Source organism: Neolamprologus multifasciatus, chromosome 2 (genome assembly GCF_963576455.1).
Source record: "Neolamprologus multifasciatus chromosome 2, fNeoMul1.2, whole genome shotgun sequence".
Taxonomy (NCBI): Eukaryota; Metazoa; Chordata; class Actinopteri; order Cichliformes; family Cichlidae; genus Neolamprologus; species Neolamprologus multifasciatus.
Genome location: NC_140440.1, coordinates 4,763,191 through 4,790,511, shown reverse-complemented (window position 1 = coordinate 4,790,511; position 27,321 = coordinate 4,763,191). Strand labels below are relative to the sequence as shown.

The following is a 27,321-nucleotide window of genomic DNA, read 5'->3' as shown; positions in this document are numbered from 1 at the left end:
TGATTAGAACGTACATTAGACTTTAATTTTCAGCAGAAAACATTTTTTTCATAATTGGTGAACTTATTAAAATCAAGCTGTTTCTTCTACGAAAACCAGGTGGCTAATTGCCATGGGTTTTTTTTTGGCTGCGCCTTCAAAACATGCGATGAATGAAATGATTTGTGTATAAAAAAATAAAATGTCGTTTTTTGCAAAGCTGCAGGAAGCTTTTTGATAAACAATACTGTCGCCCTGATGCACGCTGCTTTGTGCGGCTACAGATCTTTACAAAGAGGTTAACAAGACTCATAGACTCATTATTTGGGAATTGTGAGCCACCTTGAAATAAACTGAAATGATCTTTTCAGGAGGAAATGGGTACTGCGTTCAAAGAATCATTTGAATGACACTTGCCGCACCTTTCCATGATTTTTTGGGCCCGGTGGCTTCCTCCAGCCGAGCTCGCGGGCTTTCTATTTGCTCCGTGCACACATGAAACAGAGAACGTAATTGAATCTGCCAGTTCTTCTTGACTATCCACAAGTCATTAAACAGTTTGAAATTACAGTTAAAAGGAACCGTTTCAAGAGGCTTGTGGTGCTCAGAAGAATTCATTCCCCATTTTACAGCAGCTCGGTTTAGCGATCGTGTTTGAAAGATGTGCTTTTGGGCCAGTTTTTGACACAGAAGTTGAAGAAAACCAGCGAAGCCACTTCAGACTGCATTTAGGCCAGATCCATTCCTAGGGCTCTTTCTCTCCCCTTCTTTTCATTGTTTAGTATCTCTCTCCCTCTCCTTCTCTCGCTGTGACCCCCCAGTCTGGCTCTGTGCTGAAACCTTGCCGGATCTAATTAAACTTTGGGCAGATTAGAACTTTGCCTTGTCAGTCTTTATTCATGCTTAAACAAGTTATTACTTTTTGAGAAATTAAATTAGCCGGCAATTAATTAATCGACACAGAGCTGGGAAAGAGGACGAAGGGGAGGAGAGGTGGGGGGATAAAAGTTGAGGAAAAGATGACAGGGAAAAAAGGGGGAGAAAAGAAGTCAGGTTGGCAGAAAATGAAGGAAAGGAGTCTGAGATTTATCACACAGATTTGAAGGAAAGAAAAAAGAGGATATTAGATATTTAAATGTCATCAGTTCTTTCACTAATTAGCAGGAGAGCGCCACGCAGATGAAAATCATTTGTGTTTTTTTTCTTTCGAACATTAACATTTGATGCTTTCAGAAGCCCCTCACTCTCCCTTCATGCCAAGATGTTATTAGACAAGCACTCCACCCCCCCCCCCACACACACACCCCTCTTTTCTTTTTTTCCAAATCCAAAATTAATTCACCCCTTGACTCCCTCTGAAGGCAGAAGAAAAAAAACAAACAAGCTGAGAGAAGAGAAATAAAAGAGTCGTTTCTTTGTTTCCGCTTTTTGCTTCTCGCTCCATCGCCTTCTCTTTTTTTTTTTTTGGCAGTGGCAGTGGCAGTGGCGTCTCCTCCTCTGTGACATTAACGTATTGATTGACACGTTTAAAATGAGTCCCCCTCCCAAATCTCCCCTCTGCTTCCTGCAAGGTCTAAATCCATTTCCTGCTTAAAGCCCGGGGTGTCTAACCAGCCAACCAACCAAACAACAGGGCAGCCGAGGCGACAGTCGAAATGAAATACTGGAGGGGCCGACGAGGCCAGAGCAGACACGCTTCCTCATCGTGTCTTTCTTGCTTTCTTCTTAACACCTTCTTGTTTCTTTCATTTAATCTCAATGTTTTGTCTATAATCCACCTTTTCTTGGATACTTGCAACTCACCTAAAAGTCCATCCTTTCATCCAGGGCACTTCATGAGGACACTTATTGTGAATTGGCACTCTATAAATCAAACTCATTGCGAAATGTATTCATGCATTTGGAGTGATTTCGACACCTTTCCGTGCCTAACCTTTAATTTCCTAAGCGTCTACCCTTCTGCATTTCCTTCTTTGTCCATACTATCTTCTATTTCCCCCCTCCTGCCTTCCTATCATCTCTCCTTTCTCCTGCTTTTCTAAATCCACTCTTCCTTCCAAACAGCCTCTCTTTCTTTCCGTCTCCTTTCCCAGTTTAAGATATAAAAGATGATTTTACCAAGTCACTGCAAACAAATGATTCCCAAAGGAGACGGGACCAAAGGAAAAACTGAGGAAAATATTTTCACTCTGGTACAGTTTTGTCCTTTCTGCCCTGCTTTCTTCCAATATGCTTCCTTTTTCTGACTTCCTATTTCCTTCCAAACAGCCACACTCACCTGAGCTGCATTTACACCTCTTCTGCTGTTCAGTCGCTCTTTATTGATTCTGGACTAATTCGTGCTTAACATCCCTTCCCGGCTGATCGATAAGCCGCTGCAGCATCTGCTCTGCTCTGAGCTCATCAATACAACCGCTGCAGCAGTCGCTTGGATAACGACGTGATGCCGGTAAAGGACACACGCAGAGGCTACAGCGGAGTTTGTAATTGGTTCTGTCAAGTGACACATGTGAGTTTTAGGTGTTAGATGGGAAACTGGTCATACTGGTGATTTTGGTTTAAAAATAAAACTCTGGTGTCTAATCCCTATATCCCTATAGAATTATTTGGATTGTCGACTATGAACGCTACTTTCTTGAGCATAAAAATACATTTCTTTGCACAGCGATGCCATCACGTGTGGTGTACCAGCTGATAGTTGCTCTTTATTGGAGTCACACATTGTGCCTGTGTTTTTCTTTATTAATTAGAAATAACATTGACGTGTTTGGCACAGATTCTTTGTCGGTGTTTCAAACTTTAGCACCAGCAAAAGTGAAAATAAAACATGAGTGTGTTCTTGTTGCTGTAACCGCTGCTGGTCTCATTTCATCAGAAGCTCAGCGTGATACAACGCCGCTGAACTGCCGGCACTGACCTGAACTGTTTTTTTTTACTTTTACTATTTCAGTACAAGACTTCCTCTTCCTCATCCAGCTAGCATCAGTACTTCCTGTCCTCTGGAGAGAAATGTACCCACCTTTGATGAGTTTACAGTAAATGGCACTAATCTGTCTCTTCAGCAGATCGCGTGGACAGGGATGGATTTTAAAAGTATTTTGAGTGAATCTCCCGGTTAAGTAACCAAAGTTTTTATTTGTAGCGTTTTGTATTTGTGATCGGTGCCTGAAAACCAACTAAAGCAACTGCAATAGAAAACGCCCCGAGCTATATCAAGTACAATAACACAGCAGCTTCTCCTGGCCATAAATATTTGACCACTGCATCCTGCTGTGTGTGTGTGAGTGAGTGAGAGAGTTAGAGAATGTGTGAGCGAGTGTGTGTGAAAGAGAGGTCATTAATGATGCAGAGGAACATGGTTTGTGTTTGCTTTGAATGCACAAACTGACCTGAATACAGAAACTCTGGCTCGGCTCGGAGCTGGCAGCCACAGCACATCTGCATTTCTTTAAAGGGAAATCCTCCATCCTTTTTTTTTTTAATTTTCATAAACTAGGTCTCACTTTGGTAATTTTATGCAAGTGGTGGTGCTCGTATTGTAAACCAGCTGATGTATTTGCATCTTTTTAGTTATTTTTAGTCTCTTTTCTTCAAGAAATGACCGGCTAAGCTGGCCAAAGATTACATTACATTCTCCTTTCCAGACACTCTTATGTTTATGTATGCAGACTGTTGTAGCCCAACTCAGCTCTATACTACAAAAAATCTGTTCCAGCGCAGCAGAAAGATCAGTCTGCATCCAAGAACATAACCTATGCTTGTTAGATTTTCTTAAATGAATAAAAACACTGCCAATTTGAATAAATAAATGGATAAACGATTTTTAAAAAGTAGAAATGGTACTTCTGCATGCTGATTTGTGGATAATTAGGTAGATTATTTATCTCCAAGCTGATACCTGAATGTCATCCACTCCCACCCCTAATGTGGACATCCAAACCATCACTGGCTCAACATTAATACGTCTATTATCATCACTCGTGGATTCATGTGGATACAGGAGTCCATTTGTGTCTCTACGTGGACGTCAAGCTACCAATTATCACATGCGTGAGAACATCCAAGTACATTATTATCTCAATTTAGACACCAGGTTGTCAGTTTTGCTTGTGTGAGCGAATATTGGCGGCTTTGTGCATTGTTTGATGCCCATGATTGCCTCATTAAGGACAAGCGAGTCCATCATTGTTTGTACGTGGACACCTGGAAGTCTAGCTACTCTGTGTGGATGCAAAGGGGTCCATACTATCTGGTCATGTTTAAATCCACCTCTACTCTTAAAGGATAACAAGGTGATGGATAGAACTCAGATTAATTGTACCTGCCAGTCATCTTTCCCACTGTCGCCAAAGTGCTTGCTCATAGGGGGTCATATGATTGTTGGGTTTTTCTCTGTATCTATGAAGCGCCTTGAGGCGACTTTTGTTGTGATTTGGCGCTAAATAAATAAAATTGAATTGAATTGAATTGAATTGAATCTGCAAACTGAGGCAGAATAATTAGTACTGTTTAATTATTATTTAAATCTACAGGGCTTCAGAAGTCCCGTTGGTTTTAGTGAAACCGGCCAGTACAACTTATAAACAGCCATGTCATAAAATTTTTGTTTTCTGTTATAAAGCAAGCCTGCGGACATACATCCATTCTTCATATGAGCTTACCGCCTATAACAACAACATATTTTGGACTTTAATGACTCTCTGATTCACACCTCTGCTGCACTTCTTTTCAGAGTAACCGCAGTTAGAGCTCACGGGTGCTGTGAGGATGCTGGACTCGGCTATGTAACGTCATTTGGTAAAGCAGTGTTCTTTTAAGGGACTCGAGATTCATCAAACGTCCTACCACACTGAGCTCCCTGTTGTGAAGCTGTGAAATGTGATCATGTCTGATAGCAACGATGACCAAAACAACTGGAATGAGCTCCCAGATGTTTAGAGGAAATCAGTCATTTCTTCCTTTAATGTTTCTGCTGAGATGGTGAGACGTGACTTTTGTGCGAATCCGCTGTCAGACCGGACTTACAGACCTGTCAGCGTTGTTTTCCATGCATCAAACAATCGCTAATGTTGTAGGTTTAAAGTGTTCCTGTTTACGCCCGTCTCTTGAAGTTAACTCACACATTCGCACATCAAACAAGAAGCTGAGACAGTAAACCAAACTCAGCAACCTGCCCCTGTAAATAACATCAACCAACCGGGACATAAAAAAACTTATAAAAAAGAAAAACTCTGAGAAACCTGCAGATCAGATCTGAAAGACGACCGAATTAGCAGTGAGGTGAAATAAATCTTCACACAGAAAGAAACGCCAACCAGTCAATTATTAATAGTCCAGAGGAAAAAGAGCACGCACACAAACACGCACACACACACTTGTACTTACACCCCAGTGGAATCGGCCTACTATGAAGGAAAAATTCAATTATCCTACAAAAGTGAATAAATTTGCAGCATCGCAGCCCCCGGCTGTAGCTGCTGCTGCCATTTCCCAAGATGCATTTAGGGATCATGTGGAGGGGGGACACAAGGAGGAGAGGAGGGAGAGTTGGGGGGGGGGGGGGGGGGTGAGGCTTATTAACAGGACCTCACAATCCTTTAGCTCTGTCACAGCAAAAATGCTCTCAAAGCTGCTTCTTTACATTCAGCAGTTTGTGCGTGTGTGAGTGTGTGTGTGTGTGTATGTGTGTGTGTGCGTAAAGGACCGTTTTGGCACTGTGAGCTGCTGATGTTCCCTTTAAAACTATTTGTTAAAAAAAAAGAAACAGCTGAAACCCTCAGAAAATAGAATTAAAACAGATTAAGAATTAAAAACTGAATTAAGCCACATCAAAGCAATCTTAAGTCTGTTGTACTAACTAATGTCCATGTTAAAAATGCATTACATTCACCAGATATTCCAGTAAAAGTAATTAGATGCACAAAAGCCAGCAAATATTCATTTTCTGTGCCATCAGCTCATCAGAAAATATGGAGATGTTCATGGAAAGCAGAACAGATGTTGATCTTTTTGTCATTTTAAACACTGCCGTCCCTAAACGAGGCAAATTGAAATATAATGTAAAGTAAAGGTTAAGATATAAAGCATTTTCTAACCATCCCAATGTTTTATATAATCGATGGTATTATAGCAGTAGGAAATGTCTCCCAAATATTAAACATCTATCTGTTTTGGTGGAACGTGGCTGGGATCAGTGTTGGGTCTATAAACCACTCTTACAGCTTAGGTCAGAGTTTAGAGTCCTTTAAGCATAAAGCATGGACTAATAGCACTAACACTGAGTGGATATTGTTCTTTCAGTAAAAAACACATTTCACTGAAGAGCACTGCTTACATGTTCAGTGTCAGCAACTTGCCAACCATCAGTTTGTAAGTGTTCTTCATAACGTGACCAAAATGGAAATTCAAGGAGACAAAGGTAAGTCGTGGATATCCAGTGTAATGCTAGGTTAGCACTTTCTACTTCTGTACTGGAACTAGGGGTGGGGGGAAAAATCGATACTGTGTAGTATCGATATTTTGTTTGCTAATAATGTATCGATACAAGGACAGCAGAAATCGATATTTTGTTACAAAAAAGGTTTTGGGGACTGGAACTCTGACTTCAGAGCATGTTGATCCTTTTTCTGAGCAAGAATCCTGACATTCCTTCACTGTCCAAATGTGTTTAACTTTTTTTTTGGCAGCAATAAACATGACAGTTTACTTATTTTAATTTAAGACATGTTTTATTTTAATTAAGTTTAAAACTTTATTTAATGTAAAATTATATTTTGTTTTAATTTACTTTCAAATTCTTCAGTTGCTGAATGGGCTGCATAGTTTTCATAAATTGCATAGTTCAGAATAGCTATAATTGTACCAGATGGTTGCGTTCAGTTAAGTTGGACAAGACTGTAATGCAAACCGTTCAAGTTTGTCAACAATAAAACTGACTGAAATGAGAGAAAGACTGAGTGTGAGACTTTGATATTAGATAAAATGAATATTGATAAAGTTTACCTTTATGTACAGAATCTGAATATCAAAAAATATTTTAAAAAATTGCAATAATATCGTATCGTGCGTTAAGTATTGTGATAATATCGTATCGTGGGATGTATGGTGATTCCCACCTCTAACTGGAACACAGCTCAAACCTGATTTCTGTCTGTAAATCATCATTTTATCAGCCATTTAGACAACATGCTAACATGCACGTTTGACGTCTTTCCGTTTGCATGAAATATTAGTCCATTACTGAACCACTGTAGGCATTTAGCAGCAAGTATACAGTGAAATACATCTTGTCTTTAGGCTTTTTGACTCCAGTGGGACCCTTATTGAGACTGTTATATCAGGATTAACTACTGCGAGTTGTAAACTGACAACAGAAAAGCGAAAGTATCATTTTCTTTTTCTAAAAGGAATGTCATGGCAACAAACTAAAGCCATCCTGCGCTACAGAGGCTTCACGGTTTGTGCTGCTAACACTTTTTTCACAAGTGCACCCATCAGGATTCTGAATGTGTTTTTCTCCAGCAGCTCTTCAGATTTCCTCACTGATCATTTCTGTCTTTTCATGTCTTCAGACCGATTGTATGTTTGTCACGACGACCGTCGGCGGCTTCGCTGCGAGCCACTTCCTGTTTGATCCCACAGTAACAGTCCACCTGCGGCTGATTGATGCGCTCTCATATTCTCCCGCACACGGATCAGTGACGCTTCAGACAGATTGATGCTGGCACGTATGACCGGCCGCAGACAACAACATGTGACAGGCGTGTTGAGGAACACAATGACAAGCTGTACAGGCAACACGGTGTTGTGTAGGCGCATCAGCTTAGCCTGATCCCAGTTATTGGTATTCACTCACGCTACAAGCTGCTCTCATTACCTTAATGACCGTGTGGATGGGGTGACTCGTTAGTTATCACTTACTTCCTGTCCATTTTTTACCTTCTGACAAAAATCAGATAGCACATAAAACGAATGAAGAATGAGAGCGATAAAAACTGGAGCTCAGAGTAAAAAAGGACTTGTTCTCCATTTCCTCACAGAAACGCTTGAAGAAAATGAGGAACATAATAAATTATAACTACGCTTAGTTTTTATGTTTACTCATAAATTCAGATGACACCAGAGATTTACATCAAAACACATCCTTATTTCAACAGTCATATTTCCCTATGCTTTGCGCTGAAAGATATCGTCTCAGAAGACTTTCAAATCATTTTAAAGAGTGACTGAAGCTGTGCAGAGACATAATTTCACAGAGAAATGAAGAAATAAGAAGGAAAGCTGAAGATAAAACTTCACCAACAGACTTTTTTTTTATTTTCTACAGTGGGATGAAGTTTGTAGAAGGATATTTTATTTTATTTTATTTAAAGGATGAAATAAAGTATGGCAGACGTCTTTTCTCCTCCTCCCCGATCCCTGCTGGAACTCTGAAAGTAAAAGCCTTCAAACAGAAGTGGAGTCCGTCAGTATAAATCGAGGCTGGAGCTCGACGAAGCTGCTCTCTGGAGGAAAGCTGCTTCACCAGCTAAACTTCACGGGGAAAAACTGGTTCAGCACTACAGCTGGTGACAGAGCAACGCCGCAGTTGCATGATAAAAGATGTGCAGCTTTGGTGGGGGGCAACTGCATCCAGAAGGTTTTAGAAAATTGAATTAATTCTGTTGCTCTGGATCTTTTCTTACTTTGACAGATTTGTGGTCATCAAAGCAGTTCTGACTTATCCGAGGGGTCTGTGTGTCTAGACAGGCTCTGTTTATTGACGGCTGTTTTCTGAGCTTGCTCCGCCTTCTTATCCGTCATTTAAGTCCATGAAGCCCACTCTAAGCAAACTCTGTTACCATGCCAGCAACCAGCCAACCACGCCAAAGTGGGTGGCCATGTCGTCAGTGCTGGAAGTCAATAATCAAAGCAGGGCGCTAGCATACATAGTAAAGCTAGTTTACCAGCAACAGATGAGCAGTCACTGAACTCTTCATGAATTATGTGCAGGGTGGAACACTGCTTGTAATAAAAGGCAAAGCCATAAACAACAGATAATAAAAGAATTATAGAATTATTAATTATTAAATTAATGTCATCTAAAGAAAAAAAACAGGTATTTATGATTAATCTGTATATTTTATGAAATAAAAATATAATTTCTTTCAAATTGCAGCTTTGATCCTAAGTACAATCCACATTATTAATATGAGTTCAGTTGCCATCCTTTCACTCTGGTCTCATTTAGATTTTACTCATTTCAAGTAAACATTATTTTTGCTGTATTTATATAACAAAACCACTCAGTGTCATTTTGACCCCAATCCAAAAGAACTGCCCGGAGACATCCAAACATCTCGCCCAGGAAGTGCCCAGGAGGTGTCCTGGTCTGATGTCTGAACCACCTGAGGTGGATTTGATCTATTCTAAGCCCCTCCCTTATATGACCGACCTTTTCACCCCATCTCTAAGGATTCAGAGGAAGCTCATTTCCACCACTTGTATCTGCAATCTGATTCTTTTGGTCCCTACCTGCAGCTTTAACTCCTCCACTTTGGGCAACAACCCCAAGTTAACAATCCAACGTAGCTGCAGTGAACATAAAAAATAGTTCAACAGTTCATCAGCAGTCCAGTCTCAACTATACTATAAAAACTATCCTAAGATATTAAATAAAAATAAAGACCTTTTAGAAATATAAATATATAAAAGCTGATCACTAAGCAGATTTTTAGTAAAGAAGTCAAACTAAACAGCTCTGTGCACGGTGTGGCTCTCTAACTGCACTCAGACCACAAGGAGACAACAAAGTAAAAGTCCTCCAAGAGCTGTGACTGATAAAGCATTTTGATGAGAATTGGACTAAAATCTAAACTGAACTTTCAATTTATTTTTCTTCCACAGCATTCAGGGTCTTTGAGTTTCAGGCTGGTGCAACCTTCACAAGGGAAAAAGTGAATAAAAAAAAAATCATGTTTTTAAACCAACAATCTGACAGTCGGCTGCACTCTGACTCCTCACTTTGATGTGGTAATTCATTAAATGACAGCAAATAATGCAGAAAAATACTAAAAAGCATTTCAATTTAACCTCCAAACAACTGCAGACTGAACGTAGAGTGAAACTGGAAAACAAAGAAACAATCACAGATTTCTCTTCCATCCTTTTTTTATCTGCTTATTTCTGTTTTCAGCCTCTGTTTGCTTCCAAATCTTCCTTTTATCTTTCATCCCCTTTTTTTGTTTCTTGCTTACTTCTTTCCTTCATCTTAACTCTTTCTTTCCTAACTGCACCTCTCTCTGCCCTCCCCCATCCCTCTTTATTCCTCCTCTCTGCAGCTCCTGCACCCAGCAGGGAAGGAGAGGGACCAGACCTGCGGAGATCAAAGTTAACTCTTTGCATGTTGGTTTAAGTTTAAAAAAAATGGTAGAGATGGGCTGAGAAAGGTAGATATGCAGGCAAAGTTTGGTATAAGGTACTCCATCCACCTGTGTTGTGGATTAAAAGCTGCAAACAACATGAAACTTTAATTAGGCTAGAGCATGTTGGTGAAAAACTAAGTGGCAAAGAGCTCGGGAATCCTGGGATAGGAGGATAGCCTCCAGCTGTATGAAGAAATTCCTCAACACACAGAGTTAAGCAAGAATAAAAGCCAATGCAGTACTTCCACGATTCTGTGCTTAAACCAAGCATTTTATACAGGTTTGCATCTTTTTATACGACAAAGTATCACACCTTTAGGCAATATTTCACAACCTCACTTGCAGTCTATGATTTGTTTTTCCCTTAATGCCCTTACTCCTGGGAGAAACACTTTGGAAAGGTGCACCTCTGGTCCTCGGACTCTTTTTCCTTTCCTTTAGCAGCAGGTGTTTCTCTGCTTCTTCCTGATACAACTCAGCTTTTATCAAGAAGTGGGAGAACTACAAATTTAGAAGGATTTGGACTGTTTAATATACACTGATTGGTAAAATGGACTGGTGTGAAAATAATGGTTTATTGGGTGCATGAGTTAGGATGACACATTAGTGCATGAGGTCCATGTTCATTTTTAGTAATATACTAAATGGAGAAACTGTATCATTACTCCAACAATAACTTGACTGTCTCTGTTAAAAGCAAACAGGAGTGACAGCTGGACGTCGAGCTGTCTGAGCAAAGATGTCTATTAAAACACGATGAAGACTGCCAGAACCAAGGCCATGTTTCTCAGCTTGTCCTTCCATTATTTTTGAAATTAAAATATTTGACATAGAGGTCAGTTACTCCTGTGTGCCATTGTACTCGCGCAAAGCATAAAGTGACTCCTCTTGTCAAATGACATGGAAATGCTGCAGGAAACACTCCAACCACGGGTGACTGAACTGCTGGTGTTGATAAAATTGACCTTTTCCTAAGCCAATGTAAAAAATGGACTTTTATATAAAGAGTACCTCCAACATGCAACGTCTTTCCTCCCTACTAATAACACATATAAACAGCCTAAATCTGCCCAGAAACCAGAGACGATGACAGAATCCGCCCAAATCAACCTCTCGGTTAGCAAAACAATCACTGAATCCATATTTGTGCATGTGAAACCCATCGCAGACTTGCACAACAACGTGTGTTCCCATCACAAACTCCAAAAATCCAAACAAATGTTCCTGAGCTGCTTCATCTGTCTGTCTATCTGTTCTGTTCCTCCATTGATCATCTCCAGATAAATGGTGGATATTTGAAGTCTGACAGAAATGAAGCTTGTTAGTTGATATTACATAAGCTTTGTTTTCTCATTCAAACACAAACTAAAGATTCTGCATGTAATAAATTAAAAAGTAAAGAAGAAGAACAGCAGAGAAACAAAGCTACAGGAAAGACACTGTGAAGCAAAAAACAAGACCAGGAAATAAAGACAGAAGTGACATGTGATAATGAGAGAGCTGCAAAAACAAAAAAAAACCAACACAAAACAAGGGGAAAAAAAGGTGTATGATGGTTTGTGGGAAATGCAGAAACAAACAGAGACTCCAGAGAGGTGACTGCCACTGCACTGCAGGCTACAGCTGACCTCCACACACGCAAACACACACCTTTCTCTCAGCATCCCCCGCATGCGTCTCTCTGAGCTGCCGCGCTGAGGTCAGCAGAACACCCAGAGCCATACATGAACCGAAACCTACAGCTGTGTGCGTCTGTGAACCATAAAACATGAACAGACTCACACCTGTACTTATGTGTCTGCGCGTGTGACTGTTGTTGAGTTATCAGTGTAGATCTGTGTGTGCCAATTCCACTTAATCTGAGTTAAAGCACAGACGAGGCATCCGGAGAATCCCTAAATGAAATCTTTGGCTGTATTTATATTTAAAACCTTATTTTTTGGGGGGAACCTTTTAAGTTCATTTCATCTGATATGCTTGGTGATTCAATACATGCAGTTTTTATATTTTAATGGCTATTAAAATTGAATGCTTTAAATAACTGCCCAAATTAGTGCCTAGAGGATGCTGCTGGGAAAGACTTGCTTCTGGATGGACTTAAACAGCTGACTGTGAATTAAGAGTATCAGATTTTTATTTATTTATTTTTTACCACAAACAAACAAATAAATAAATACATAAATATAACTGTTTAGCTGCTTAGTATTCTTTCTTTATTTTACGAAAAAAAAGATTAAACTACAGAAATTTTCTTCCATGAGTTTTTATCAGAAGTCACGGCTGTGCCTGTGCTGTGACCAATGACCAGCCAGGTTAATAAAGGTATGTGTGGGGACAAAACAGCTAGTTAAATGATCAAAGTAGAGTGCATTAAAATGACTGAAACAATGTCATCTAATAAAATGTAAAGCAATTTTTCACATGTTAGTCTCTGTCAGACTTTGACATGCCTTATTGAGCCTGGGATGTTTATGTTCCTGTTACAAGGCTTTGACCTGGACAAATACCCCCATAACACGAAAATTACACACTGAAATTAGTAAATCTACTAAAAACGAATACTGAGACATTTTTAAGCAAACATAAACTGACATGAGCAAATCACTCGTGGAAACCAGCTGAAACTACACTGTTCTGAAAACAATATAATTTCACATTAACACAAAAAACCAAAGTATAATAACGCTGCTCCAGACATCTTAGAATTGACATAAAATCGCTCATATTTAATAAATAAAGTGTCTCCCAATGAGCCGTTTGATCGCGAACGTTTAATCGAATCATTTCTGGCAAAAAGAAAAAAACAACAACATTCACATACAGAGTTGTATGAAGTGCTCCCATCAAGACCTCATCACTGAAGCTGACAGCTCGTCTCCTAGCAACACAAATTTCTAGTTGCAACCGATGCCGGGTGAAATGCAAAAACAGAGCGCTGATGATGTGTGTGGACCCCCGTTTAAATGCCTTGGAAACATGCAGTACCGTATTAGATTTTATATTTCAGGGTGTCGACACATCAGCCGGACTTTAACATTATTCCTCTGACAACATGTTCATAACAATAAGATTAATAAATGAGCACAAAAGACTGATGTTTAGACTGTTTAAGAGGAAGAAGAGGAGCGAGAGAGAAGGGGAGGGAGGGGGATGAGGGTGGGAGGAAAGGGGGTGGAGGAGTTTGGAGGGGGTATTGTTGGTGCTGATGATTCCACTTTACTTCTATCTCGCTCTCTTCATCAGTTTAGACCATCTGACGGTGCTTGGCAGGCGACGAGTGTGTGTCTGTGTGTCCATGTGTGTGTCAGGGAGGGTTGCCAGATCAATAGGCAGCAGGAGCCCCAGTGACTTATGGGATAGATGAGCGCTACAGAGCTGCTGGTCGTTCTGATAACACACAAACACACACAAACACACACACGCTTCTATTTTAGTCTGCTTAGACTCGCGTTGTAGAAGGGTCAGAGGGCACATACATTGTGAGCGTGTGTGTGTGTGTTTTATCAGAACATAGTTGGTCAGCATCTTGTTTAGAGAGCGACCATATGTCTCACACACACACACACACACACACGCACGCACTTTATGAAACCTTTAAGCTCCCTCAGTCTCTCTAACTGCTAACACCTTTGAGAGATGAGTCACTGTTATTATGATGTCAAATCAATATCAGCTGGCCAAATACTAGTTACTAATTTAGATATGACATAATAATAATAATCTTTATTTGACTGTATGGAAGTCTATGACAACCCCACTTGTCTCATCCTATGTGGACCCCCACCCCCCATGCTGTTTTTTACAGCACAACCCCCAGTGGGCCGACATCGTAGGTTACCCCTTATTTCTGACACTGACTACAACCTAAGATGATAATATTAGAAAATTCTTAATTCCCAATTCTTTAAAAGTCTCTAAAGGTCTCTGTAAATGACTATAAACCACTTTTGGAGGGACAGCCAGACAGAAAGACAGAAAATCTAAAAAAGAAATCTAAAAAAAGCAGTTTTAGAAGGTGAGAACAACACAGTGATCTTGTACTAGTATAGTTATTATCAAGTTATTCTTCCCTCAGAGATAAATATCATATATATAAAAGAAATATGTTGAGTTAATTGCTCCACAAAGCTGAACAAAGATATATGTGTAATGTTCAAATATATGCAAATGTTTAAATCACCATGTCAAAGCGATGTGTCTAATCTCTGAAAGTCCTGCTTGGTAGATTAAAATCACACCCCGAGACCGCCCTGGTGAGTATTTTTCTCTCTGCTTGATGAAGTTGAACTTAATTCCCGACTTTAGTGTCACTTGTGAGGCGGGCTTCTGTGTTTCGGAGGGCACTGCACTGAAAATTATTTTCTTCACACTTCAATTCATGCAATTTACATGTATTAATGTTTTTAATGATTTGACGCTTTAATAAACAGATTTTGTCGGTCTTTGTCAGTTTGGATTTGACGGAAAGACTAAGCTCACGTAAACATCACCTCACTAGTTTAAAGTGGTGGTTAGCAGTGATTTGACATGTGTGTTATGGCTGGTCAAAATGAATTTGGTTCGTGAGGAAGAGGAACGTGAACAGCAACCGTTTTGTGTGGATCGTTGTATTTATGCAGGAATTTAAACTGACCATCAATAAAAGCAAGTCTGGCCAGCAGCGGGAACACGAAGTGTGAGCACGAGACAGAAACACAGAGTCAAACATTAGCTGACTGAGTGTCCTCTCCTTCTCACAGCATCGATGTGTTGACAGGGATGCTGGGACTGACAGCCGAGTGCGGCATCTGGAGTAAACTGTCGGTGTTCTCGCTGAAGTCCTCTGAGATCTCTTCTCTGTATGAGGTTTACATTCTTCATCCTCAGTGTTTGCCTCATCTGTCCAAGTTTAACCGGGTCACAAATTTCATATTGTTATAATTACACAAAATGTGTTCCAAATCCCAAACTGTGATATACCTGACTTCTTCTTTGGTGCAACCCTATAAATTTGGGGTACCCCTCTGGCTTTTCCCCTGTTTCATAATTCCCCTGTGGGAGAGGTCAGAGTCATTTCTTTTCCAACACCATTATATCTTTACCCAACCTGATGTTTCTCATTGTGTCTTTTAGTTCATTGTTGTCATCATTACGCCTGTCTTTACAAGATGCTATGAATAAGTGGCACCTGTGCATGTGTATAGGCACTGCTGATGCTAGCATGAACAGTCTTGTTAGCTTGGAAGTTGTAGTGGGTGGAGCTAAGTCTCATCCCAACTGTTTATGTTTGGTTATAGGAGCTGGAGCGGGCTTTTTACCTTTCATTGTCAGACGCAACACAGGAACACACCGGTTACGCAAGGACTAAATTACTAAATGCGGCAAAGTAGTGCGTGAGTGCAATTCCAGGTGTGATTAGTTTCACAGGTGATTTACAAAAGTTTAGCTATTTTCCTTTCTTTGTTCTTTTTTTTCCAATTTTAAATATCGGCCTAATTTGCAGTAAATTGTGTGTTGCCGGCATTAATAAATCAGATCGCACACTTGACTGAAATATTCTCCTCTCGATATTTTGTGACTAGGACACTAACGTTGGTGATTTTCACCCATGAGATGAATATATATCACTTTGTGCTAATTTTTCCCTTTCAAAAATGGCATCCCAGAGTTTACAGCGATGCAGGGAGGCTCGCCTTCACTCGACTCACATGTCCCAGGGACAGGGTGGACCGAAGAACAGGATTTTTACAGTGTTATCCCACGATAGCTTCTTTTTTTAAAAAACTTTCTACGATGTTGTACACGGGAGATAAAAGAAGAAGGCCTCTGGAAAGGTGTCTTTAGGAACATTTTTAATGGGATGTTTCCAAATTATGATTTTATATTCTGTCACAACTCAGTAGACTCTTTTAAGATTCCACACCCATCTCCATGTGTACAAGTTTTCAGCAGCAGTCTGAGGTGACTCCATTGTCCCGAAACATCATCAGATGCAGTACGAAAAACGTGATGTCAGAGGTCAGGGGACGGTTTGCAAGACGATGCAGCGCGGCATTCTGTCCACACTGTCCTGGCTGAACATTTGGCCTGGTGAACATCGGCACATATCACCCACCCTTCCTCCCCAGTGACACACACACACACACATCCACTCCTCTCTGAATGGGTGAAGCGATGCAGAAAATGGGATGCAGGTTTGTCCCTCTGCAACCTTCCCTTCCCTCATTTAGATGTGTTAACTTATTTCGACTGAACGTTTATTTTACACTCAAATGATGCCGCTGTATCACTCTGTCACATACACAAACTCACACACACACACACACACTCACAGTTTCCTCTCACACCAAGTTGAGAGCATTTCACGCTCTATATAGGCCGTCGTTATTGGAAATGAAGAAACACCTCTTCGTTTAAAGATGCGGTTTGTCGCCACATCTCATTTCCACTCGGCCTCTGAGTGTGTTTTATCTTCTGCAAGATAAGCAGGATAAAGAAAGCTCTTATCTGCCGAGTGCTAAGTGGATGAGGAGCTTCACTGTATGCCGTGTACGCGCTGTGTACTCAACTGGGTAAAGCGAACAAATAAGTCTGATACCGGCTAAATCTAATACTGCCCCGGGGCGAATTACACCCAGAATGCAATGTAGCAGACGATTCCTACAGACGAGGAGATACGACGCACTCTGGGCTCAAATGAAGCAGAAAGTTTGGACCAACAGAGGAAAGGGTGAAGGATAGTGTAGTTTCACTCGAACATTTTATTTTGTATTGTGTGTGTGTGTGTGTGTGTGGGAGAGAGAAAGGTGGTGCTGCTCCTGATGAAAGCCTGAACAGTAAATCACAGTGACACGCTGTCGACGCAGCAGCGGCCTCATTACAGCTCTGTTTATAACGGCTTCTCAACGAGAACCGTATTATAGGATAAAAGTCTGAAGGTTCAGAACACCTTTTTGTTTCAAATCTTACTTATTCTAAGATCAGCGTTGTCCAGGCCAAGTTTTCACACTGATAATCAGCAAAATAAACTCAATATGCAACATTTAAAGCAGCTCAGGAAAATGCCAAACAGAGACGAGAGAACGTTGAATCAGTGGAATCGGTGACAGATAATCATAACCCCGCAACCCTCGTTTTTCCCGATCTGCTTAAGAAAAAGCTCTGAGGACGTAGTGCTAATTTTACAGTGGAAATTAAACACACAATCAGGGAGGCTTGTTAGAATTTGTCTGAGGCATAAAGTCTTTATCAGGAAGAAATTCGGGCCTGCTGACGGTGCCCGATGAGCCTGAGTTCAAACAGAAACTAAAGCGGACCAACAACAGATGTTCACCTAGATTAATAAAAATCTCCTCCATCAAAGCAGATTTCTTCTTTTATTTTTAGCAGCGTTTCAGACATGCAGTGCTCTCACCTCTCATTCATTTTGAATGGGGTGAAGTCACGAGTTTCCAAACTGAATGGTGGATTTGTTGCTTTCGCCTCACATGTACTGAAAGATTAAAAGAAACATAGCTTTTCAAGTGCCAGCAAATCCAATCACATCAGCCCCGCTGCCGGTCAGTCAAATCGTGCCGTCCAGACAGAGCGAGGCTGATCTTTGTGCCTTGTATGTGATTGGTTGTTGCTGCTATGATGATTGTGCTTGCAAAGATATGCTCCCAATCATGAGGCACTGAGACGTGTCAATGCTAATTTCAGTCCAACGCATATCTTCTTAACTATCATTAAAAGAGTTTCTCACATTGCTTTGCAGCTGATGGTTTGCTGCCTGGACAGTCCAGGCTATTCATATCCCCTCATGTCAGTGGAATTCCTCACTCTTTAACACCACAGAGTCGCCCGCTTTACATCACTAACAGTCTTTTGTTGCTGCTGAATTTCACTCACATTTAACGATCTCCAATGGCTTACCTAAGAGCCTTGTTGTTTAGAAACCCCCACACGGATCCCATCTTCACAGAGACTATGGGATTAGGATTGGCTGTCCATCAAAACATTACATTACACTGAATTTAAAGTTAAGAATAAATCCTGCACTAAAAGCACAGCTCAACAGTATATAAACGTAGACCAATCAGATCCATTTTTCTCTTCTTCTCAGGTGTCTTTAAACAGCTCTGCCTGTGGCAGCCATGTTGTGAGTCATCATCATCAACAGCAGCAGCAGCAGCTGATCGAGTCCCCGAACACGGATCTGCCGGCGTTCACGCTTAGTTCAGGTTCCATTTGATCGGTTTGGACAAGTGCTCTGGGAGAGCCTGTGTACCTGCTGCTGCCGTGTCATTTCCTGTATCAGCTCAAGCACACACACGCACGCGCGCACACAGCCTCTAATGGACCCGTCAGCACGGTCAACATTGCAGGAGGCAGACACAGCTTCAAGCCAGATGTTCAGACGGATGGAGCAGTGTGAGATTCAAGATGCTGCTGCGAGGACACCGAGGGCACCCTCATCCTACTCGACCGATCTAATTGGCTGGCACCGACCAGAGCCAGGTTGTCAGAGTCACCTCCATGCTTGTTAGATATGGAGATTTACAGGAAGCGGGGACCGAGGGAGGGGAATTATTTGAAATGTACTTTGTGTTTTTAACCTTAGAGCAGGGTGATGTGTGGGGATGAAAAGTGTGTGGAGCGAACACACAAATACAGGAAAATCAAAACAAACACACAGAAAAAGAAATGAAAGCCTAACATTAAAAAAGCCTTGAAAAAGTATTTTCACTCGGAATGTCAGATCTGTGCTCTATGAACATTCTAGGTAAACGTCGAGTTTCCAAAGCTAATGACTCTTCTGCATTCAAGTTTATGTTTATAAATTTTGCTTTTATGATACATTAAAGGTCTTTTAAGGACATTGAATCAATCGAAAACGTCGGTCAATGCAATGTTTTGTGGCATTTTTAAAAGACTCCATAAAAGAAAGCAAAGAAAACTGAGTGAAAATGCTAAAAGACTGTCAGCATGTTTACTTGGCTGTGGAATTATTTAGTCAAAGCTCACAAAAACATGAGTTAAAGGTTCATTTTTGACCTTGAAAGCTGGAGTTGACAAAACAACCAAACTAAGACCCATACTCTGCATTTTCCAGGGGTTTCAGAGGAAAACTGCAGTTTCAAAAGTACATGTGATGAGTGAGGTCACAGAGGCCAACCACAAGTTAGACCTGCCTACATGCACGTCCTGTTATAGTCACGCGAAGCCGACTCTGACCTACAATCAGAACGCAAACAGTCGACCCCTGCTGGCCATCAGACAGAATGCAGGTGTAAGGCTTTTCTGTCATGGTGCACAGTGTATAAAACATGAGCATCAGCTTCATATTTTAAGAGAGAGTTGTGGCACTATGACAACCCTGACCTGGAAACTGAGAATTCCTCATCAACAAAGATGGTAGTACAAGCATAACTCTGAGGTGGGAAAAGGGTTTTAAAAATGTATTTCAGGGCAAAGTCAGCAAACCTTCGCAACAAAGACTGAAGACTTTTCTTCGGGCTGAGTTGTTCTGAGCAGCTTTTGAAACATCTCCAGTGCAGATGCGCTGTGCAAAACACTGTACTCACTGTCAGTTACATAGAATAATATGCAGGTAAAAACATAACAGCACAATTCTTAGTCATCCATTTAAACAATGTGTCAGTGTACCTGCATAGCAGCTGTTCCAGATGAAATCTAAACTGTAACAGCCTGTCAAGCTCGCAATTTCATCACACTACCAGCATCTAACACAATCTTTGATGCTTAAAAAATATGATTTCAGAGTTTGGACCTAATCATTTGGTAGTTTAGTAATAAAATCTTTAAAATCCCACTGCTGTCAGCCAACGTGGTGATTATAATGGATGGCAGATGGTGAGCGGTGCAGGCGTACTGGTCTGGTTCAGGCGTAGTTTAGCCAACATCTCTCATATTCGGCACTGGAGCTGAGAGCTGCTTCTGCTTCACCCTTCTCTGTTTCCATTACAGTTGGTTTGTAGATTTGAAGCCTTCGCCATTGTAATCCTGTGCTGTGCAGACTTTAGCGACACAGCCAAAAAATGCCTCTATTTCTGGCCCTCTCCGACTGATTATTTGGATTGCCGACTTTAGCGAGGCAGTCTATAATTTTATGATCAAAGAGTTTTTCCCTTCGAAAGACTCGTGGCCTCTCACCCAGTGCATGCTGGGAAAGAACTATGCTCGGATGGATTTAAATGCAAAATCATTTTATGTAATGTTTCCAAATGCATCAATTAAACAATCAATTAAAATAAAGAGCTGAAAAATCCATGATTACCTCCAGCCTCTGTCCTCCTGCCCACATTAACGCTGTTTTATGGAGCTCTGCGTGAAGCCTCAGTTCAGTCAGGAGCCACGTTATAATTTGACATCGGCGACGAGAGTGAGTGAAAGACATGGTGGAGGCTGTTAAAGAAAAACCCTCACTGTCATGTGCATGAAATGACGGGGCGGGATAATGAAGGGACTTTTATGCAAAGCGGAGGGTGTCGCGGCGAAAGGCTTGTGCTCGCTCATCTCTGCAAAGCTATAATGATGCATGAAGGGCCCCTTCATGTTTATGACATGATTGTGAGTGATTTATTGGCACCCCATGGTAATTAACATCAGATTATCTTCTCTGGGAAGCTGTGAAGTCTCACTTCGCTACTGCTGCCATGGCAGGAAGTTCACCGCTGGCAGTTAACAATACAGACAGGAGCGTCTGGAGGGCTCCATTAGCACCTAGCCATATGTTAAACAGCAGCAGTTTTAGGTGCCACTGTATCAGCTCTTATCTCCGTGAACTGTTATCAGCCATTATTCAACCAGGCAGCACCATAAAATTCACGTTTTTTCACTAAAATCTGCTCGCGGGGCTGCTGACTGAGCTCCAAAGATGCATCTGTCTGACAAAAGAAAAAGAAAGCTTTTAGGCTCAGCCTGAAAGATTCAGATTTATTAACCCTAAACTCATCATTTGTGCTCTACTCGGAGCTTGAATTGGACTGAATAAGTTCTTAGTTGCTCCACATTGTGGGACTATTATTGTAGGATCTATTGTTTGGATTTGGTACTATATAAATAAAATGAAAACAAATTTCACTGGACTGAAGGGGGCTTAACTTGGGACATGCTGGTCACTCTGTTCTGCTGTCAGTTACATTTTGCTGGTGTGTCCCTGTAATGCCATTTAGCCAATGGTGAATCATTTGTATGTTGATGGGAGTCGTCTCATCCACCATGTCACAACCCCCATCCATAGGACAGAAGGAGTGACTCAATAATTCATCAAAGATGAAAATTCATAACTTTCAGTCAACTCAAATGAACAACTGTGGATGGACAGTGTTCTCCATCACCTTTAAAACACCGAATTAGAGAGTATCTTCGGAACTTTGAGTTTCAGAAACTTGGAGAATCAGCGCCAGCGTACAGTCGGACCGGCAGTGCATCAGTACATCCAATAAATAATTTGCAAACTTATGTGGGAGCACGTGCACGGTTAATTGTTTCTGAAATACGAATTCAGAGTTCCGTTCTTTAAAGTACAACATGTGAGTGAGTACAACAGAGAGGGACTTCTTTGTGATCTTTCATCATTTTATGCAAGCCTAAATCTTCCTCGTTCTTTTTCTCTGGCATGCCCAATTATCTGTGGGCAGCAATGAGTTACCATCTCAGTTCAAGTGAATAATATACATAAAGGGATTAGTGGGCTTGTGTTTGTGGCAAAAGAAGGAAGTGTTGGGAACTACACTCTAACTACATGAAGTCTTTCTGAGTTACTTGGGCAAAAACTAATTATTGATGAGATCTGACACAACTGAAGAGTCCAAATATGTCTGTATGATTTCCGAATAATGACAACTCTGAAGTGGATTTGAAAAACCAACCCGTTCTCATCACAGGGCTTCAAAAATGTCTGACATTTCAAAGATGCACACAGGAGGCCCTTTGCCATCAGAGTCTCCATGAACCAGTGGCTGCAGGAGGACGAGACAGGAAGTGACAGTGGTTTAAATTACAGGACTGTCAACCAACTGTTTGCTTATTTTATTTCTGCACTTTGGTTTTTACTTGTTATTAATTGTCATTGTGTTATTGTTTGACTTGGTTTAAGCATCAGAGCTGCTTGGTTAGGATTAGGAACACATTGTGGTTTGAGTTGTGCCTGTTCACATCATCAAATACATATGTTGAAAATGATGCTCAAGGGTTCCCAGAGCATAAAATGTGATGATGAGAGCTCCTCACAAAGAGTCTGTCACTAGTGGGAGTGCTGCAGGTCCTTTTGCTACTGTCTGTTTGCAGAGAAATGTAGGAACTCAAACACTGCGACTACTTGTGTGCAGTTTTCCAAATTCCTGTAGTGTCGAGCCTGATGCCAGTGACTCTGTGTGCAGGCTCAATCCTGACTGGATGAAATGTTGACCTGAACAGGGAAGATGGTGACACCGATGTTAGTAACAAAGAGAACGACGCATAAAAGCTTCACCAGAGACCTAAAAAGCAAAAACAAGGCTGCCGTGGATAGTTTTTGTTGTTTTTAACATTTATTTTCCTTTTTTCAAACAAGCTCTTTGGGACTTGTGACTTCTGTCTACTTGCAACAGGGGTGAAGTTAAAGAATATGCTCCAGCACAAACATAATAAGAGTAGCCTTCAGTACTGCACTGCATCATATTGTTCACATGGCGTCGTGGTGACAGCACAAAGCCGGTCTGCTGGTCTGCAAAGCTCTGTGCAAGACTTTGAATCCACCGCTGCACTGCTGGGTGCTTAAGAACAGACTCACTATGGCTGTGACCAGCGTGTGAAGGCGCTACACCAAACAACTCCACATCCAAAGCTCAGAGATGACTTCAGCTTTGACGAGTATTTCATGCTCAGGAACAGACGACGGGCTAGAAATACTTACTCGTAGTGTGGCAGGGAGTATTGTTGTATTCTGTAACCTCGTTTGATTTTCACCGCATACTTTTAAATAACCTGTGACCTTGATAACTGAGGCTCTACAAACACTTTTAAAATGGTGATCAAGGCATGAATAATATTTCCATTTGATAGAGACGAGGCGCAGCCATAAAAACACGGCGTGTCGGGTTTGAATATTCAGTGTGAACGTCGTACAACTTCAATGAAGTGTTGGGCTGTGATCGATCTGTCAGAGCAGCTGGGGAAACAGTTCGGTTTCTCTTAACGTTAACCGAGCCTGGCTCACTCTGTGGTCTCTCACCACCATTTTATTTTATGCAGTAAAGAAAATGTAAAGCAATATCACCACTGCCTGCGATATATGTAGTCTATCACCCACGTGCGCATCATTTATTCAGCAGACCATCAAATCTTCCTCTGCTACAAGGATGAACCACTGAAGAACGAAGCATTGTAAATGTGCAAAATCCTGAACAGACAATACAGCGAAGACCTCGGCATTAGCGCAGCGGTAGCATTTTAAGCAGAGCTACAGTACGTCTCTTTTTCAAACCTTTAAAAAGGTAGCAGGAAGCACGTTGCAGGACTCCTAAAATAAGAATTCCTAAAACCTGGGCTCCGACTCTGTTGGGAGTCACTGCTCTAGCTCCAAGAAACCTGATGAAGTTCACAGTTTTCCCAGCAAACAAACTCCTCCTGACGTCTCCGCACCCCAAGCCGGAGCAGCTCTCTCTGCCGATCCATCAGCCAGCACCCTGCCCCCTCCCTCCCCCGCTGCGACTTTCCAGCATTCATCACAAGCTGTCCAGCTGCTTAGATCATCCTCAGTCGACAGTCGCTCGGTCCGCATTATGCAAAATGTCAGCGGGCGAGTGGGGTGTAAAACCACAAAACAACATCAGTCAGTCTCAGGGAAAGAAGCAAACAGAGGATGGAGAGACCCTTCGGTCTTCACGCCTCTGCTTCTTGAAAGTTTCCACTTTTCTGTTTCCCTGAAAGGAATAGTGGGCTAAGAAGCAGGCCTCTCAATATTTAAGGTGAAGTATAGGAAATGTAAAAGGCTTTGGAGTGTGTTTGATTCATTATTCAGCGTTAGCCTATTCTCTCTCTCTCTCTTTCTTGCTGTGTGCAAGAGATAACAGCTCGGCTCCATGCTTTAATTCTTTTGCATAGCAGATTAGAAAAGGAAAAAAAAAGGGGGGGGGGGGAGGCACACAATCCGGGGGAATATGCGATGACTTTTTTTCAAATTTTTTCACCCACTGCTTCTTCTTAGTCCTGTCTGATAAAAACAAAAAAAGAAGACTCGTGACGATGCCAAAGAGGAGCTGCCCTCTTGCACATCTTGCACATCGTTGTCCTGATGTCCTGATGTCTCCCTCTGGTTCCCGGCAAGTTTTCTTTTTTTTTTTCTTTAATATTTTCTTGACATTTACAGCGAAGACAAAAAAGTGAGGAAGGTGGTTAGTTATCGCCCCAGAGCTCCTCTCAGAGAAACGGGCCTGGAGACGGGCGCGAGAATAGGACGCGGCAGATGAAAGGCTGCCGCTTTGATAGCAACTGAAAGAGACACGGAAAAGACGCAATAATGCTGGAATCACACGAATCTCACCATCGCTGTCACCATCATCATCCTCGGTTCAGTTCGACTGCTGATCAGCCCGCTCTTTGGGGGTGTGCAGCAGCACAGCGAGATCTCCTCTCACAACTCGCACTCACAATCCAACGCATAATTGGCTTCCTGGATTGACTTCAACTGCTGGGGGAAATCTTTGACAAAACCATACATAAATAAATCCATTTTCCTGTGTTTTCTCTTCCCCTGGCTGCCTGCAGAAAAGGCCTCGTTATATATGCAAATGAGATTCTCCTCCTCTCTCTCAGTCATCCCCTCGAGCCAAACGCCTTACTGGCTCCCGCCCATGCAAATGCAGGCCAGGGCAGAGGATCCGCTTACAAAGAAGATACTATAAGAGAGAGAGAGAGAGAAGGCCAGGATAGAGGCCAAAGAGAACGAATCCAGGGAAGTGACTGAAGGAGAGAAACCAGAATGAAATAGCAGTGAGGAGATGTATGAAGGAGTGAGTGTGTGTTTGTGTAGGTGGTTCTCTGAAGGAGATGAGTGACAGAAGAGGGTGAGGGAGGCCAAGTCACAGAGAGAGAGGTGAACTAAGCGCAACTAAATAGACTCTGTTTGCATTATGGACACACATCTACACAACATATGACCATATTTTCACCAAGCATTAACAGACAATATAGGCCTAGATGTCTTATCTGCGGATTAAAAAAAAAACAAAAAAACCTTACAGTAAAGACGACCTATACAGATGTGCTGTACAGATGTGCTGTATGCATAATTCAGCACATATTTTCACATTCATTTGTGTAAATAAACCTTCTGTTGATGAATTCTCCTTTAAGATGAAAATGGTAAAGGTCACCAGAAAGCTGCTTTGAAAGGTGCATTGTCTTTCATCCCAGCAGCCCTGCTGCAGCCTGCTTCTATAAAACACACGCCCATGTCATTTAGTGTGTATAGTGGATTCATATCTTGCTGCCAGATAAAGCCATTTGTGGCTTGCGACGAAAACTGTTGGGTCACATGAAATCAAGCAGCAGCTCATGGTCTAAACATTGTTTATCTCAAACACACTGTCCTTTTTAAGGTTTGCTGTCATTTCTGTGGTTGCCTGATCAGCCATGACTGCAAAGCAGAAATAAAATCTCTGACTTTTGCAGAAAATATTCATGCACATTTGTGAGAGCGGCAGCCGGCTTCTCCCCCTGCTGCTGTCACCTCCCACTGCAGCATGTCTGTTGTTGTGTTAGGGCTGGTGGAAACAACAGAAATGGCTGCGTGAACTGCTCACTTTCTAAAAACATCGCTTATCTCAACCTGCCGATTAGAGAAGCAATTTAAACCCAAATAACCCAAAATCTGAGGCACAATGATTATATTGCATTTTTATATGGGCATTTTTTGTAATTATTAGTATTATTATTATTATTTTGTTAATGGCAGTCCTAAAGACAAGGTAAGCTTTATTTTTGGCCAGAAAAGGTTCAAGAGGTTCAAATTTAATCTTGTTTAAAGAAGCTTAAAGAAGTAAGTATGTACTAAGCAAGGCACCAAATCACCATGTTTAGCAACCAAAGTCCAGCGCAGCTCCAGAAGCCTCCACACTTAGCGAACGGGTCTACAGAGCTTCCCTAATTAGCAGCGACACAGTCTGAGGGCGTTGGCGCGTCCTGCCCTCCATATCGAGGGAAAGAGTCCCGGCGGGTTGCCGGCATCCCGCCTGTGAGATGAGGACGCTGCACGGTGGCCCTCAGAGGCCCCGCCACTGAGCGCCAAAAAGAGCGGACACGCAGTCCTTGTTAAGGTTACAGATTCTGCTGGTGACACACAGATGACAAGGACAATTTACCGCATGGCTGCGTCTCCTCGTCTTTGAGCAGAATGAAAGCACACACACACACACTCTCACACATACACAGTGCAAATTAAGTCTAATAAGAGAAGATGAAACTTTGTGATCCCTGTGGGGAAATTAGGAGGTCGCAGAGGCAGAAAAGAGAGGATACACAAAAGGAGAAAAATTAGGAGCAGAGCAACTGGGAATAATAATGGACGACTGGGATACTGTACGCTGTAGCCTGCTACTGCGGGATCCTTAAAGAGCGGGAAACCAGGAGTACAAAAGTGCAAAGTTAAGGTTGCTGCTTATTTTCTCAATTAATCCATGTCTCGACTATGAAATGTTAAAAAAACAGAAAAAGGTGGTAAAAACCAAAAGAATCATTTCATAATGACATAAAACTGAGAAAAGAAGACACATCCAAAAAGCTGGAACCAACACATGTGACATCTTTGTTATAAAAAGGAGACAAGGAATGGACTGAATTTTCTGCCAAAGACTAATCAATAATTGCTAAGACAGAAAATCGCTGTATCCTCCAAATAATACACAGAAGAAAGGAGCACAATTTAGAGCAAAGGGGATACAAAGCAAACACATCACAAGACCAGGTGCTGTAG

The 27,321-nt window shown here is 41.6% G+C and overlaps 1 protein-coding gene across 6 annotated transcripts in view; it reads right to left on the bottom strand.

Moving 5' to 3' along the window:
- The window catches only part of LOC146523865 (protocadherin-1-like), a 219,002-nt gene that overhangs the window by 20,319 nt on the left and 171,362 nt on the right, over positions 1-27,321 (bottom strand). For 4 of the 6 annotated variants that reach the window (XR_014876173.1, XR_014876176.1, XR_014876181.1 and 1 more), the window contains one exon: positions 1,451-27,321. This exon is cut by the window's right edge. The exons of 1 other annotated variant lie outside the window; for it this stretch is intronic. The gene's annotated coding sequence lies outside the window, so the exon portion shown is untranslated. Of the gene's footprint in view, positions 1-1,450 lie in introns of those variants that run through there. One more of the 6 variants, XR_014876174.1, reaches the window with a different exon arrangement.